Source organism: Palaemon carinicauda, chromosome 22 (genome assembly GCF_036898095.1).
Source record: "Palaemon carinicauda isolate YSFRI2023 chromosome 22, ASM3689809v2, whole genome shotgun sequence".
Taxonomy (NCBI): Eukaryota; Metazoa; Arthropoda; class Malacostraca; order Decapoda; family Palaemonidae; genus Palaemon; species Palaemon carinicauda.
Window position 1 is genome coordinate 109,042,938 of NC_090746.1, and position 14,734 is coordinate 109,057,671.

The window sequence follows — 14,734 nt, forward strand, 5'->3', positions numbered from 1 at the left end:
AGGCATCACATGTTGGGAAGGAAATTTACACTCTCCACTACCGGCACAGTGAGAGTATACTTCCCAGATGGTCCACTCCATACCCTACCCGAAGGATAGCATCAAAACAGATATAGAGGCACAGGTGTAAGCTGAACCCGCCTGTTAGGACTGAGACCAAGAAACTACGGAATCATCCTCCCCATATCTGTAATGACGGGCTTCCGGCCAGAAGCCGAGAGTCCTACCCCAAGCATTGGATCCCCCTGGATTCCGAAGACCCAACACTTGGAATAGTTCCGCCAAAAAGGTCCAAACCATCTTCGGGATGGCTGAGATCATCCTATACACTCACATATAGCTTTGAGCACAAACGCCTCCCAACCGCGACACCTTTCACATTCATCAAAGCAGGCAGCAATACCGGATGCATAAACATCCGCCCAAGTGGCAATAACAGATGTAGAAACATCCATGCCATAAATAGAAAAAAAAAATAATAAACATACATATATATGTAAAAATATACACATACATATGGAAAATTTTACTCATAGGGTTGGGACAGCATCATGAAAGAAAGTTTATAATATTAGGAGAAGGTTGAAGCAATATAAAGAGGAAGAAAAAGATAAGAAAGAGAGAAATTTAGATTCGAACTGGGGGAGCAATTTCCCCAAGTTCGAGAGCCCTCTTGCCCGTCACCAAGATTCAGCATGGGAATGAAATGCCGTGCTGAAGCTCAATGACTTCATCAAGGCATTCTCTCATTAAGAGGGACCATGGGAAGAGAGGAGGCGACAAGAGAATCCTAGGTATATCACCTAAGGACTGGGAGCGGGGAACGACTCCCTTCATGGCTTGGTGCATTACATTAAATAAGTTGCTAAGCCAGGGGGGTCACGGGCTCCTGTGAAACTAGGGGGAAGGTCCTTAGGAAAGGGATGCTCCCTGGGTTTAGGAACCTGGGCAGGTTCCCTAACCCTCTTGTCTGATGGAGGCTTCCCTACAGGCAAGATAGGCACAGGCCTACCCTTAGGGATGGGATCTGGGCTCGGTCGCACAGGCGACCGTTGTCTCTGTTGAGGCCCAAGGGGCTTGAGAGACTGATTGCGAGCGCCAAGATGGTCGTGCACTCTTGCGCCGAACTGTTGGTTGTATGCACGAGAGCTCTCAGGTTGTTGAGAGAACTCACTGCTACGCTCACCCGAAGGTTCACGATAGCTGGTGTTGTGTGAGCGCGAACGATCAACACAATGAGAGTTTAAAAACTCTGTCATAATAAGAATGACTCTGGTCACAAGAACCCGAAAAATCAGCGTGAACTGTGTTGCGTGAACTCGAAGGAGCAACGCAACGAGAAACCGGAGTTTCTCTGTCACGAAACACCGAAGTGTTAGCGCGACTAGAGTTACGAGAGCCCAAGGGTTCAGCGTAACTCAGGTTACGAGACCCTGAAGGGTCAACGTAACGAGGAATCGAGATTCCTCTGTCAGGAGATCCCGAAGGATCAGCGTGACTGATGGTACGAGAACCCGAAAGTTTAACGTTACCGTCGTTACGAGAGCCCGAGGGTTCAGCGTAACAGAAACCCAAAGGGTTCAAGTCGCGAGAGCTTGAAGGTTCAGCGCGACATAGACCCGAAGGACTCCTGCTGTCATGAAAACCCGGGGGATCAACATGAATAGAGCCCGAAGGGTGATCGTCACGAGACCCCGAAGAATCAACGTGAGGAGAACCAGCAGATTCAAAAAGACGTTTCCTCACAGCCCGAGGAGGAGAACGCCCGGGGTGGAGAGGGGTTACCCACCCCTCCACTCTACGAACCTCCGGAGAGGAACGTACAACAGACTCCGCCCGAGGGGGAGACTGAATAAGATAGACAGATAAATCCTCCGCAGCGGAGGAAAGTTTGCCCGAAGGAGAACTACGCTTATAACAAGGTTCTCTTTCCGCCCCTGGAGGCGAACCTAAAACGCAAGGAGATTGCCGATGCACAGAGGCAACCTTCTCTCGCGAACGAGAGAAATGTTCCCCCGAGGGGGAAGCCCGCCTTGGAGAGAGCCCTGCCACCGCCCCTGGTGGGTTAGCTAACTCCTCGGCGTTGGAACTAGACCCAAGGTCTGGCAAGGAACAGGCGCTCCCTGGGGGAAGAGAAGGAGCCGACTCACTAGGGGAGCCGTCATCCTCGTCTATCCCCCAGGGTTGACCTGGAGTCACAAGCCCTGCGCTACTGCTCGACCGTACCCCGGAAGGGCCTGGTCGAGGATTAGCTTCGGGCAGATGTTTGGGCGTAGAGGAAGCAGAATCTCGCGATTTCTTCGATTTCGAGGAAGACCCCGAAAACGAAGATTCGCGTTTAGACTTCTTCTCCTTCTTCTTCTTACGCGCAAACCTCTCTCACTGGGAGGTAAACCACTCCCTACACTCGGAACAGGTGTTGTCCCGCGAACACTGAGTTCCCCGGCAAGCCGGGCATAAAGAATGTGGGTCTGTCTCCAAGGACAACATGAAGGTGCCGCAGCGGCAGCCCTCAATCCTAGGACATGTCCGCATAGCGGGACAATAACCACACACACACCGACACACAAAAGAAAAAGAAAAAGTAATAAAGTCAAGGCAGTTTGTTAACGGGAGAGAGAGACGGTACGTCTACACTCTACCGAGCCAAAAGTAAAAGTAGTTACTCAACCAACAGGTGTGAGTGAGCAGGGTAGCTAGTCTACCCCTACCCCCCCCCCCCTAACTAGCAGATGGGGTAATTATCCCTCACTAAAATTGTTTTGACTAGTTTTCAGCATTGCCGAAAGTAATACCCTAATAAATAGCGAAGGTTTGTATTTGTGTTGGAACAATCAAATTTCGCGGCAATTGCCGCCATGAAAGTAGGTGGTCATACATGAGGGCCATCTCTCATATGTTACCAGAACCATTCCCAACATTCCTCAGAAATTCCATGCCCCTGTTTTTAGAGGGGAGGAGGGAGTGCCCTTTTATATATGTAACTACTGTACCAGGTAAGTATATTCAAAAATTAATTCTATAATAAAAATACCATTTTTAAATATGTAACTTCCCTGGTAGTTACATATATATAGCTGATTGACACCAATGGTGGTGGGTAGAAAACCTCATCCCATCGGGAATTCATATAATTATTAATAGCTACAATTAGTGATACTAACAATCTGGTTCTTACCTGTTAAGGAAGCTGGCTTCAAAATTATCCTGCCTCATTTCCCCTGCATTCCTTAAGAGACTCAGCGATAAATCAAGGGGCTGTAAAAGTCTCTGCGGGACTGCCACAAGATCCTTGACCTTAGCGTGGCTAGACCTCCACCCTTGCAAACCTGGCATAGCCATGGATACTGAACCTGACCACCTACTCCAAAATTTAAAAGCACATATAAATAAACTAACTTGACTTGCATCCCAGACTGTGGAAGGCTGCAACAACCTTCACAGACAACCTGTGAACACAAGTACGAGAAAAAAGCAAAGGGTATATAATAAGTTAAAGGGAATAGGCAGTAGACCCTTCTCCAACTACGACGCCGGAGGTAACGTACGGACCCAGGGAACAGCAATCCTCATACTGGGTCTGGACTTCTTTGAGATAAAAGTCTGCGAAGATTGATTTACTTCGCCAGAAAGTAGCCACTAGAATTGACTTCATTGACTTATTGTGCTTGTAAGCCATAGAAGTTGCAAAAGCTCTAACCTCATGTGGTTTCACTTTAAGGATTGGGAAACTCCTTTCCTCACAACTCTGGTGAGCTTCCCTTATCAAATCCTTGATGAAAAAGCTAGAGCATTCTTTGATAAAGGCAAAGAGGGTTTTTTAACTGAGCACCAGAGGTTGTCTGTTTGTCCTCTCAGGTTTTTGGACGTGTGCAGATAAAATTTCAGAGCTCTCACTGGACAAAGGCCTCTCTCCTTTTCTCGTCCAACCAAGTGAGATAGCCCTGGGATGGTAAAAGATCTAGGCCAAGGTCGAGAAGGATTCTCGTTTTTCGCGAGAAAGCCCAGCTGAAGGGAGCAAACAGCCTTGTCTCCATTAAAGCCCACCTTCTTGCTGATGGCTTGTAACTCTTCTACCCATTTTGCTGTAGCCAAAGCAACTAGGAAAAGTGTCTTCTTGGAAAGATCCTTCCAAGACGCCTTGTCCAAGGGATCAAACCTACTTGAGGTTAAAAAGGCCAGGACTACATCCAGGTTCCAAGAGGGGGTTGGATTGTCCTTCCTCTTAGTCGTCTCAAAAGATCTAATGAGATCTGAAAGATCCTTGTTACCTGACACATCAATGTGTCGGTGACGAAAGACGGAGGCTAGCATGCTGCGGTAACCCTTGATGGTAGGCACAGCCAGCTTCTCTTTTGTACGCAGATACAACAGAAAATCTGCTATATTGGCTATAAAGGTACTGGTAGAGGAAAATTTGTTATTCCTGCACCATACTCTAAATATGTCCCACTTGGATTGGTAGACCCTAATAGTGGATGTCCTTCTCGCTCTGGCGATAGCTCGTGCAGCCTCCCTTGAAAAGCCCTTCGCTCTTGCCAGCTTTTCGATAGTCGAAAGGCAGTCAGATTGGGAGCGAGGAGATTTTGGTGGTACCTCTCTAAGTGAGGCTGTTTGAGTAGATCGCTCTGATTTGGTAATGTTCTGGGGGTATCTACTAGCCACTCTATCATCTCCGCAACCCAAGGTCTCATGGGTCAAAATGGAGCTATCAGGGTCATGCGGACGTTGGGCGATTCTCTGAATTTTTTCAGGACTCCGTCTAGGATCTTGAATGGAGGAAAAGCATACACGTTTAAGACCCTCCCAGTTCAGAAGAAATGCGTCCACTGTGGCTGCTTCCTGGTCTGGGACTGGAGAGAAAAATACTAGCAACCTCTTTGTCTATCGAGGGTTGACCCCACAACATCCAAAGGCTGGTGCACACCTCGTGATGCAAGGTCCACTCTGTAGTTAGAACTTGCCTTCTTCTGCTGAGCATATCCGCCCTGACGTTTTTCTCCCCTTCGATGAAGCGAGTAATCAAGGTTACGTCCTTCGCTTTCCCCCACAGAAGTAAATCTCTCGCAGCCTCGTAAAGTGACGCCGAATGAGTGCCTCCCTACTTTTTGATGTAAGCCAACGCAGTGGTGTTGTCTGCGTTAATCTGAACCACTCTTCCTCGGACTTCCTTCTGAAAGTGAATGAGGGCTAGGTGAATGGCCACTAGCTCTTTGATATATATGTGCCATTTCCTTTGAGACTATCCACAGACCCGATGTCTCGACCTTCCCGAGTGTTGCCCCCCACCCCATGTCCGAGGCAGTAGAACACTAGGTCGGGGTTCTTCTGATACAGATTAAGACTTTCCAGGAGTTTGTTGGTATCGTCCCACCAATCCAAGTGATCCCTGATCCACAGAGGGATAGGCATCCACTTTTCCAGACTTTGACCTCTCGTCCAAAACTTTGCCAGATGAAATTGAAGAGGCCGTAGATGAAGTCTTCCCAGGGACATGAACTGTTCGATCGATGAGAGGGTGCCCAGGACACTCATCCAATCTCTCACCGAGCAGGACCGTAAGTCTAGGAAATGTCGCACTTTTACTAGGCAATCCAGAATGCGTTTCGGGGCTGGAAAAGCCCGAAAAACCGCTGAGTTAATTCTTATCCTCAGGTAAATGATATTCTGTGAGGGTGTTAGTTGGGATTTGGCCAGGTTTACCATCAGACCTAACTGTTGCCTCAAGGACATTGTCATTTGAAGAGCCTCCAGACACTTTACTTGTGACTCTGCTCTGAGTAGCCAGTCGTCCAGGTACAAAGAAATCCTTACTCCCTTTAGGTGAAGCCAGCGAGCCACGTTGAACATTACTCGGGTAAAAACGTAGGGAGCCGTGCTCAGTCTAAAACAGAGTCCTTTGAACTGATAAGTGGTCTTCAGGAACACGAACCTTAGAAACTTTCTGTGGTCCAGGTGTATCGGGATATGGAAATACGCGTCCTGCAGATCAAATGACACCATCCAGTCTCCCTCTCTGGTGCCTGCAAGGACTGACGCTGAAGTCTCCAAGGCAAATTTTACCTAGCAGACAAATTTGTTTAATGGACTGACGTCCAGCACAGGTCTCCATTCCCACGAACTTTTCGGAACTAGGAAAAGACTGTTGTAAAACCCCTCCGAGGAGGTGTCCTCTACCACTTCTATGGCTGATTTTGACAGCATAAGGTTCACTTACTCTTCAAGAGCTGCTGCCTTGGTCCCTGAGTGGGTTGTTGTCAACTCTAAGGGTATCGACGACATGCGAGGCATTCTCAGGAAGGGGATCTTGTATCCCTCCTTGAGGAAATAGATCGTCCAGATGTCCGGCCCCCTTTGGCTCCACTCTCGCCAAAAGTGGGAAAGCCTGGCTCCCACTAGTGTCTGGAGATTGCATGTCTCACTTCCTTGATTTGGCTTGCTGTCTTGGGAATCTGCGAGCTTGACCTCCACCCGCAATCCTCTGAGTTTCCCTTGAAGGGGCTCTCCCACAAAAGGGCTAACGAGTGGGAGGACCCTCCTTTTGTTTCTTTGCTAGAAAGCTAGCTGGGAGGACTTTCTTAGCAGTCCTAGAGATGAGATCTTGTGTAGCCTGTTGTGCCAGAGCTGCCGACAAATCTTTCACTAAGTCCGAAGGGAAAAGATGTTTACCCGAACGCAGCAAACAAAAGTTCAGATCTCTGAACAAGAGACAAACCTGAAGATAAAAAGGAACAAAGCATAGCCCTCTTTTTAAGACCTCCTGTCGTGAAAAGGGCGGAAAGTTCGATGGAGCCACCCCTCACAACCTTATCCAGACAGGCAATCAGATGCATCCGAGCCTCGTTCTTAGGGTCTGTGGCCTCTGCGATTGCTCCGAGAGTGCAGTCCATAAGGCTGAAGACTTCTATTGTCCTAAAAATTCTCTTCAGCAGATGGTCCATTTCAGAATTGGACCACATAATCTTCGACTTGCTCATGGCTGACCTGCGTGAAGAGTCAACAGGTCTGGAGAAGTCTCCCTGGGAGGAGGCAGGTACTCCCAGACTGAGAACCTCCCCAGTCGAATACCACACACTAGATCTGGAGGCCAATCTAGTTGGAGGAAAGGAGAATGAGGCCTTCCCTAGATCCTTCCTCTTGGACGTCCATTGGTTGAGAGTCGAGAAAGCTCACTTAACCGATCTAGCAAGAACCATCTTCTTGAAGGAGGATGTTTCTTAGGGTCTGCCCTTCAAAAACTGAGAGGGCGGTCTCTGAGACATAGGTTGTGTAAAGTCCTCTGGATACAGAGATGTTAAAACTGTCAGAAGCTTTTTAAGGTCAGCTGCCTGCAGCAAATCCTGAGATTTGTCCTCTAACACCTTTGCTAAAGGAACATCGATCTCCTGAGTCGAATGGGTAGGAGACAAAACCACGTCATCCTGTCGGTTATCGTCTTCCATAAAGACCTCATCCTGTCCTGATGGAACATCGCGAAGGATATCATCCAATTGTGAAGAGGCATCACGTTGCTGCAAGGGTAAGTCCTGCTCGCGTGCGTCCAGTGAGCGTTCAGCATGCTGCATGTCAACCGCGTGACGGGAGGGAGCGTTAGCTGCGCGTCCAGAGTGTCGCGAAGGAGAGACAACAACTTGTCTATCCTGCTGTGAGGACAAGTCCTGACTGCATGCGTCCAGTATGCGTCCAGATTGCTTCCGTGAGGTTTCAGCGTGCTGCAGGCGTCCCGCATGCTGTAAGTCTACAGCGTGACGCGAGGAAGCGTTAGTATTGCGTCTAGTAGATCCCGAAGGAGAGACAACTGTTTGTCTAACATGCTGTGGTGGCAAAACCTGACTGCATGCGTCCAGCATACGTCCAGACTGCTGCATGCGTCCAGTTTGCCGTGAGCTTCCAGCGTGCGGCATGCGTCCCGCATGTTGAATGTTTACAGCCTGACACGAGGGAGCGTTAGTCGCGCATCCAGCAAGTCGCGAAGGGGAAACAACTGCTTGTCTATCATGCTGTGTGGACAAATCCTGACTGCATGCGTCCAGAATGCCTCGAGGGAGAGACCAGAACCTTGTCGCTTCCGGCAACGCGTTCCGATCGCTGCTAGGGAGCGTTGCTGAGCGTAGGATAAATACGCTGTCCGATAACGTCTTGGTTAACGGCAGCTCCTTTCCTTGGTCTGTTGATGTCTTTAGGTTCTTCTGGACGAGACTTCTCTGTTCGAGAATCGTAAGCGTCAAACAGTGACGAATTCGACCTCTTTAGTTAAGACAGATCAGACACTTGATGAGCGCCGTGTGCGCTAACTGAACTGTGTACTGATTGCTGCGAGGGATCGTCAACCGTAGTCGGGTGACCACCAGGGGAGATTCCTTGCGACATTTCCGGCAAGCCTTGTGAGCGATCTGAACCGTGTATCGATCGCTGCGAGGGATCGTCAAAAGTAGTTGGGTGGCTACCAGGGGAAAGTCCTTGCGACATTTCCCAATCTGGGGGAGGGGAAGAAGCGTACAGTATACAGAAGTAAACTGAGCACCTTCTTCCTCCGACGAACTATGTGTCTTATGTGAATGTTTTGGCGCTGACACGTCGTCTTCTTCAGAAAGGAAAACCTCCGGCAAGCACCAGTTACTGCAGGATGGTTTAGTAAGAGACATACATTTCTTGAGAGGTCTTGAACGCAGTGGTTGGCGCCAACCATGTCGCGGTTTTGCGTCATCTGATGAAGACGCACACCTACTTACCTCGCCTTTCCAGCGGCGAGGGGGAGCGACCTGGGAATCGTCAACAGGATCGCTGGAGGGGACGTCCGTTCGCTGATCAAGGTCTGACATATCCTTTGGCCTTTCGACATTAATTCTCCCAGGGTTTGGGGATCATGGAAGAGGTCCCGGGCAGGGATTATGACGGACACGAACGGACGCACCCTTCACTTCACTGTCACTATTTACAAGCTTGCTTTGCAAACCACGCAGTGCACCCCACATAACCTCTTTTTCCGAAGTTAGGGAACGAACCTGTGCGCCTAAGGCTGAAATAGCAGCCATCACACCCTTTAAAGAAGGTTCACTTACCTCTGGGACTACTGCCTTAGGAACAGGAATAGGAATATTAGAATTATGTACATTGGAAGGAATATTACAATCAGAAGATCTATTTGAAAGCACACTGGTCGATCTAGCCCTTCTAAGTCTATCCTTCTCTAGTCGCTTAATATAGCGATCAAACACATTCCACTCTGAATTAGACAAAGACTGACATTCATCACATCTGTTATTATACGTACAAACCTGACCTCTGCAACCAGTACAAATTGAGTGAGGATCAATAGAGGCCTTAGGCATACGTGTCTTGCATTCTCTAATACACTTTCTTATAGAGTCAGCCATTTTGTAAACAGAAAAAACAAGTCCAGGTCAAAATCCAACAGAGTCTATCTAAATCTATAGTGAAAAGTCAAAAGAATATCCAAAAACAAGCAGCGAAAGCCATTAACAATAATCAGACAAAAGGTACTTCACCAAATTGTAGAATAAAGTAATATCAGCAAACGAATTTCCTAGGTGTTGACTCGATCAACGGCAGGGAATTTCTGAGGAATGTTGGGAATGGTTCTGGTAACCTATGAGAGATGGCGCTCATGTATGACCACCTACTGTCATGGCGGAGATTGCCGCGAAATTTGAATTTCTGCCGTGCGCGCGACGAAACGCGGCATTAAGCTATACAGTATATATGTAACTACCAGGGAAGTTACATATTTAAAAACATGGTTTTTCTCTCCTGTTTCACCCAATCTGTACTACAAAGTTAGATACATTATAATCACATCATTTGATCAGTTCTTGGTGGAAATCATTATTCAACACAACTTTATGGTCGCCTGTGCAATTTCAAATCATAAAGCTGAGCTTAGCTTGGCTACTTCAGTTTATACATGGTTACACTTTGTACTAGTTGCAAATTTAACCAACACAAAGAAATTATATTATTTTTCCAGTAATGCTAGAAAGATGAAAGTAAGAAGCGTGTCCAGTGCATTTCATGTGTGAGCGATTACTGTAAAGGCTAGTTTTGTGGACAATTCCTTTTTTTATTTGAACAATCACCCCAGTTTTTACACCTGATTCAGATAACTCGATCTCTGACTATTAAGGTAAGTCATTGCAGATTTAGTCTCAGCCTAAGCAAGTCATTAAAGACCATGTCTCAGCTCAAGGTAAGGATACTGCCGTTTTAGGGGGGATTGCAGGGGGTAAGTAAGGATACGGCTTCTAGGTTAGGTTAGGTTAGGTTAGGTTAGGTTAGGTTAGCTAGTGCTCGTGTTTGTTTCCCTTTATAATCGGACCATATTAAAAATATAGAGAACTTTATGTTCAATAGAAAACGTGGCTCGGAAGATAACAGACCCGAGTTATAACTGTGGCACTAAGTCTGTAAGTGTTGTTTCACCCACTCATTTTTGCAAGAAAAAACGGTAAATTTACAGTTTCATCCATTATGGGGAAACTGGAATAAAAATATATTTGTTGCATCAGAAATAGTGTAGTTCCAACGAATTTAACGTTTATTTTGACCGCAAACCATCCGATTTGGAGATTTACTAAGTTGTTCTAGAATGCAGAAAGACCCTACTTCATCCCAACAATTATGGGGGACACCAGGTGGGAACCGGGGTTTTGGGTGGGGGGGGGCGTCAAATGATATTTGCAATAAATGAATACTTATCCTTCCACCACCCCTCCCCCTATACCCCTATCTAGCCCTACCGGGGGGGGCTCCGCCCCCCCTGCGACCCCCCCTTCGTCCCCCCCTTAAGGCCACAGTGATTTTCAGGGCACTACTGAACCTAATAAACCCACCTAATCTAGCCTAGGGGCTCTGTACCCCTACCTAGGGGCCCTGTACCCCTACCTAGGCCTACCGGGGGGGGGGGGGGGCCTCCGCCCCCCCCCTGCGGCCCCCCCTTAAGGCCACAATGAATTTTGGGACACTACCGAACCTAATACAACCACCTAACCTAGGGCCCTGTACCCCTACCTAGGCCTACCCCTGCGAGGGCCCCCCCCCCTTACAGCCACTACCTAACACATCCATCAAACCAAATCCAAAGGGATGGTACTGCTGCATACATCGTTATACTATCACCATTATAATATACTCTATAAATTAATGAAGCTTACCTTAAACTGTTGGTTCATCAAGATGTGCTGCTGCTTTGAGGAAAACGTGAAGCCGTTGGGAATGTTCCTTGACATGCAGGCCAATTTTGATTTTGTAAAATTAAATTGTGTCTCTGGCACAAATGCACTAGTTTTTCAACAAATTCATTGTAAGTTACGAAACAGTCAGGACAAGAAAATGGAATTTCAACTTCTTGTGCAACATGAGATGACGCACTTTCTATGGTCTCCATGTCTAAAAACGAAATGAAATGCCTGGGAAGATATTGTATTGTGGCGCTGTTGTATTGTCGCGCTGTGATTGGCCAAACATGTATGACGTCATAGTGGACAGGCGCTCTGATTGGCCGTGTAAGACTTCATAGTGGACTAGTTTGTCAGCGGATTATAGTGGTTACAGGGCTCATTTAAGCAAATACAAGACACAGTCAACAATAACAACAGACTTATAAAATATCTGGGAGGAAGACATGAGTAGCGTGAGTTTGATCGTCGATATATAAAGAACTAGGCATTTGCGACAGATAATATTTTACAGAAATACTACAAAAGACTTGCTTTACACGGGAAATATATTATTATAATAGATTTCCCATAATGGATGAAACTGTAAATTTTCCGAAAAAACATTTTCTATGCTAGTTTTCTTATAGTTCTGTTGGTTTCTCCAGTGAATATGTTCCCTAAATTATTAGTTTTCATATCATACCACCCAAAACCAGATTCCCAGATGGGGTGGGATCAGGTCAACTCCTACCATAATCATCTCATATCCAATTAACCAGTTATTCCAGGCTGTCGGGAAGTATATAGTTGATTGGGTCACCTGATTTTTTGTCGGGCAAAATACTTGGCCACTCAGCTAAAGCGCGCAGTGCAACATGTAGGCTACCACTTGCCAGAACAGAGAAGCAATAATAAAATATTTAATAGTGAGAGAAGCAAGCCAAGGCGGAGCAGACATATTAGTGAATAATAAGAGTAAGTTCATGAATCAACATACTCATAGATAGAATTATGATAAGCATATTTTTGTGATTTTTCTTCTCATTACTTTATACCTGTATGTGAAGTTTCAATTCATTGTTCATAATGTTTGTGTCCATCGGTTATGGTCGTAACCCTGTACTATAATATGGCAGGAGTCCCGTTTGTCAATATTCAATGTTAATTTGCAAACGTACCTTATATAAATATAATATACGAGCAGCTCCAAATTCAAATAATTTTTGCTTACTAGGATTAGTCATTTTTCCTGGTATTTATAAGGTACCAGCTTGTAGCACCCAAATGCAATGCTGGGTACGAGATGACTTGGTACAAAGTTTGTTTAGTATGAAGTGACATGGAAACATTCCCACATTGGGTTAAACCCATTACTGATGGAGGTTATGTTGGGTGGTGGTAACCTGAAATGATACTTTTGTGGAGGGTAATACTGTAACATCAGACCACAATTAAAAAAAAAAAAAACTTTGGGAAATAACGGCTTTTTATGCAAAAACGACTGGGTTCTATTACAGGACAGTGGTAGACAATTGGTACAGAGGCTATGACACTACCCAAGACTAGAGAACAATGGGTAATTTTGGACTTTCTTAGAGGAGCTGTTTACCATAGTTAAAAGTCTCTCTTCTACCCTTAACAAGTGGTAACTAACTACTAATAAACAATTACAATGCAGTAATTAACACCTGGATTTAATATGGAATAGTTTGTCGATTTAGCTTTCATTAAAAGTACCTTACAATTGAGATCGACAAAATCCCTGTCCGTAACTATAATAAAAACCAATAATTCAGTATCCAAGGAATCACAATTTCGAAATAAAAACAGAAAGAAGAAATTGATTATTGAAGAATACTCAGAACTAGAGGCCTCTAAACTATTTAGATGTTTCATGAGCTATTAAAATTAATATTCATTATACATTAGACTTGGACCTACGAAGTTGTCCGTAACTATAATAAAACCCAATAATTCAGTATCCTAGGAATCATATCATTGTAAAATTACTCGAATTAAACAGAAAGAAACTCATTACTGAAGAATCCTCAGAAATAGGGACTTTTCAATTATTTAGAAGTTCTATGAGCTATTAAAATTAATATTCTTTATACATTAGACTTCGACTTACGAAGTTATCCCATAGGTAAAACGTCTTAGCCTACGACCTATCAACACAGCAAACTACATATTTACCTCTTGTTTCATTTGAAAATACCAAAATAACTCTAAACATATTCTAATATATTTGACCTGGTATCTAAATGAAGGGTACTAACCTTTAGAAATAAAACGTGTAACGTTTAATTGCCTAAAAAGTCGTAAAAAAAGTAGAGATTCTCCAACAACAACACTGAATCTTATGTATGACAGGAGTGCGGAAGAATACATTTGGCAAGAATATTAAAACGTGGAAATATTTTCTTTAACCATTTAATTTGATCGTATCTTTCCTTTAAATACCAGATTATAAAGATAAAACAAAAGATACATTAAATTCATAAGCTTAATTTGGCTAGTTTTATGATAAGACGGAGGAAATACCATGAACTACTTTTATGACTTGTTTCCCAAACTTTTTTTGATGGGGGGGGGAGGAGGGGAGTATTAAACTAACAGACCCCGCCCCCTCTGTATATAAATATATATATATATATATATATATATATATATATATATATATATATATATATATATATATATGTATACAGTATACATTCAGTGGGCTCCACAAGGCACTGGCAGAGTTGGGAGACCCAGCCCTACATGGCTGAGGACTTTTGAAGCACGAAGCGGGATATTGATGAATGGAGAAGTATTGAATTAAAAGTTAAAGACAGCGAGGACTAGCGAAATTTAACCGAGGCCCTTTGCTTCAATAGGCGCAGGAGGAGATGATGATGATGATGATAATGATATATATATATATATATATATATATATATATATATATATATATATATATATATATACACACGCACACACTAGTGTACGCAACCCGTCAAAAATGACAGCTTAATATTTATATATGCACGCACATAGATTCAGCCCTTCCCACCCTCTTCCACATTTCTAGCTACAACACGGCAGTTTCGGCAATTAGTGAGAGATTGCGGTTCCCCTGTGTAACTCTCGGGGTATCACCTCTCACAAGGATAAGACTATCTCTTCTCCTTCTACCAAAGAGACGGAGAGAGGCCGTGTAGTCATATGTTTGGTAAGGACGCTCAGCATGATATATATATATATATATATATATATATATATATATATATATATATATATATATATATATATATATATATATATATATAAATTTCTACCCTACCTCATATATTCACTATATACAGTATATGTGCGTTTAAAAAGTATTACTCCTCCAATATTCCTTGATATAGAATCTTTTTAACTTTTGGCATTAATTACACCCAATGGGAATTAAGGATGAAAAGTGCACTAAACTCGCCAAAATTAAAACTTAATTCATTCCCGACATAGCATAAAAAATATTGCGTTAAATCCTGGTTGAGGTAGATACACATAAATTACCTTTGGGT

The 14,734-nt window shown here is 44.5% G+C and overlaps 1 long non-coding RNA gene across 3 annotated transcripts in view; it reads right to left on the bottom strand.

The window, feature by feature from the left end:
- LOC137616678 (uncharacterized) overlaps window positions 1-14,734 on the bottom strand; it is a 279,052-nt gene that overhangs the window by 50,525 nt on the left and 213,793 nt on the right. The window contains exon 1 of one of the 3 annotated variants that reach the window (XR_011039476.1): window positions 13,457-13,541. The exons of the other annotated variants lie outside the window; for them this stretch is intronic. This is a non-coding gene — a long non-coding RNA (uncharacterized lncRNA). Of the gene's footprint in view, window positions 1-13,456; window positions 13,542-14,734 lie in introns of those variants that run through there. 3 annotated transcript variants of the gene reach the window in all.